General features: G+C 34.7%; 1 pseudogene; it reads left to right on the forward strand.

Moving 5' to 3' along the window:
• Positions 1-876: 876 nt before the first annotated feature.
• LOC118601351 lies at positions 877-995 on the forward strand (annotated as a pseudogene).
• Positions 996-3,264: the final 2,269 nt, after the last annotated feature.

Here is a 3,264-nt window from a genome sequence, read left to right on the forward strand (position 1 = left end):
AGCAGAATTAATCCTTAACATTCTTTTTTACATTATTATATGCTATTTAGAATAATTCATTGAAAAGCAAATTAAAAGTTTATACAGAAATACATCATCACTCTGAACAAGTTACATAAATTTTCAGAGCCCAGTAGAAATTGAAAATGTGGAATTCCTTACTAAATATTTATTAAGACAGCATGTAGCAACAGCAGAGCACTATTAAGGCAAGCATAAGCCCTTTTAAGTGTGGGGTCTTGTGGGTCTGTTCAGTTTGCGCACCAGGAAGCTGTCCCTGCCATTACCTATAAAAGAACTATTAAAATGGAAAATAAAGTTAAAAGCCTTCAAATGTAAAGGAGGCTGTAGGTAAATTTCAGGTAAAATTGGAGCCAAGTTTGAGTTTCTGTTGCATTCAGGTAAATGGTCTGTGTTCGATAGATAATAAGCCAGAAATCTCTACGTGTTCTGCGGTTCGCCATTACACATTATTCGTCACTGTAAAACAGGATTTCTCAACCAAAAAATTAGTATTTGCATTTGGACTACATTATTTTTGTTGTTGACATTGGCCTGTCTAGTAGCACCTGCCTTCTAACCAAAGTCATGACAATCAAAACTGTCTATAGACATTGCTAAATATTCCTTGTGTGGGAGGATGCAAAATCCCTGACCTACCTCATTTTGGACTTTACTGTTGACAAAGACTGTCTCCTTAATTAAACTTTAATGAGGCTCTTTTTGACTAGCCCTTGCCCCTTTAGTCTAGTTTTAGCAAATATCGTGTTGGGTAAGTTCAGTGAAAATCCCCCACCCATGATATCTGATGAAATTCTTCATTCCCTACCCTTGGTATCTGACCAAGCTTGATATCAGTTCAAATTCCTTATTCCAGTCTACACCCATGCTCCCCTGAACAAGCCTGATCCCACCTGATTTCAGAAGCTAAGCAGGATTGGGCCTGGTTAGTACTTGAATGGGAGACCACCTAGGAAGACCAGGTGCTGTAGGCATAAAAAATAAAAATTAAGGGATTGTAAAATGACAAGATCCTTTAATCCGTGAGGTCAACCAAGGGTTGCCTTGCCTAAAAAAAAATTAAAATTAAAATTAAAAAAAAATTCCTTATCCCTCATTATCTTATCGCCCTGGCATGCCTTCAGCAAAAATCCTGTCAAGTTGATTTAGCCAGCAAATCTCTTACCCCTGATGTTTACTTTTGGTTATTTTTGCTCTTAGCTTTAAAGCTTCACTTGTTCATGTTGTATTCAGATTTAAGCTGTCTGCCCTCTTACAAAACTCCATCATAGTAGTCCCCTGAATAAAGTCTGCTTTACCATTCTTTAACAGGTGACATGAGTAATTTTTTTCTTTAACACTGTTCAGGAGACTCTTTGGGGGTCTTTGTTAAAAATTCAGATTCTCCAAGATTCAACTTTAGAGATTCTGACAATGTAGATCTTGAGTGAGGCCCACTAATATTCATTTAATAAGAGCCCTGGCTGACACTGATATAGCTAATCTAACTTTACACTTAGAAAAGTATTGAGGTATAAATGAATCAATGCAAATAGAACTCTACCATTAGATGAGGAGAGCTTAATGATGGTTGGATGCTGTTGTCATATTTACTTAGGACAACATACACACATATGGCCTCTAGATTAATGTTCAAGTCTCCAATTCAATTCGCTTTTGTAGACACAGACACAATCTGCTTTGCAATTAGGTAAGCACCCATCTGGCAGAGAGAAAATGTGGAGGCTGTAAAATAAAAAGGTAAAGATTTTTCTTTGTCAGCAGGCTGCCTGAAATAATGATTAGCTAATGAAAGTACTGTAGGACTGATCATTTGTGATTCTTTCAGGGTGAATTGGAATAAATGGCCCCATTGAAACAATGCCTGGTGTCAAATTATTAATGGTAACCTCCTTTCTTTGTGACTAAGTTTAATTAGTTAAATATTTTTTGACTACAAACAAGGTCAAATATCTAAAGGAAAGCTCAATAAATTCACTCAGTTATAAACGGTACCGAACTAAGATTTTAGAAATTAATTTAATTCCTGTATAATTGACAGAATTTTTTAACTTACTTCCAGATTTCATACTATGTCACATTCAAAAGGCTAATAGATGACAAAAACAATGAGGAATCCCTTTCTTTTCGAGTATCCGCTCTTTGCTTTTTCTGTGACTTTACAAGTCACTCTCAGGATATTTCTGCCTCGGGGACTTTGTCTCCAGGTTCTATCTTCTGACTTCAGTGTCTTGAATGTCCTCATTCAGGAGGGCAGTGATCAAATCTGATTAGTCTCAATAAATGAATAAATTAAATTTCAAGAATTGTAATATTAATTTTACTTTTTTTTCCTCCTATTGATTCACAGCTACTGACCAGCCACTCAACATTCAGTCTTATATTTAGCTATGGCTTCACAAAGCCCAATTCAAACCAAGTCTCTGATAAAGTCCTACTTTTATCTCACATTCACCTAGGTGGTCAGAAATATTTGAACCAGGATCACTATAACCTTCTTTGTAAGTAGCCTTTCTAAAGGAGATGGACTCTTTAGGAAACTGAAGATCAATTGAAAAGAACAAGGGATACAGATTATTGTCATTCTCATCTTGTAAAAGTAAAGGCTTGCAGTGTCTTTAGAAAGATTTTTTTATTTTATTTTATTTGGTTCTCAAAATTAGCAATGCTTTTGCATACATTTATCAGTGACAAATGGTTTTCATTATATTTCATTGGTTTCTTTTGAGGCATCTATACAATCATCAAGGATCATTTTCCTGGATACCATGAATGTCACCCATTGAATGAAGTACTTCCAGAAAAGGACATGTAAATATATAATTTTCAAAGCATAAGTTGACAAAATCTGGGCATAAGGTTGTTTAACTTTAGTCCAAAATATGTATTTTTTACATTTTATTAATATGCTAAAGAATCCTAATAATTATAGCTTAAATTCTTTTATAAAACTCTCTAATTTAGTCTTAATCAGAATTTAAAAAATCTCAGTGAAGACCCTCTCATGAAATTTGATATGTATATACTGTAAAGAAGGACTAAATTTGTCCAAGAAAGTCTATGAATATGTATGTACATAAACATGGTTTTTATGAACATGCATTTCAACTTTCTATACTTCACTAAAACAGTGAAACACTGAGTCATGCTCAAAGTGGGAAAATTGTAGATGTTGGGGCATTGCATGGCTGTCTTGGTGCAGAAATCTTAAAACACATTTCACATTGTTTTAGGGGGGACTTA

This window comes from Rousettus aegyptiacus, unplaced genomic scaffold, assembly GCF_014176215.1.
Source record: "Rousettus aegyptiacus isolate mRouAeg1 unplaced genomic scaffold, mRouAeg1.p scaffold_m13_p_3, whole genome shotgun sequence".
Lineage (NCBI taxonomy): Eukaryota > Metazoa > Chordata > Mammalia > Chiroptera > Pteropodidae > Rousettus > Rousettus aegyptiacus.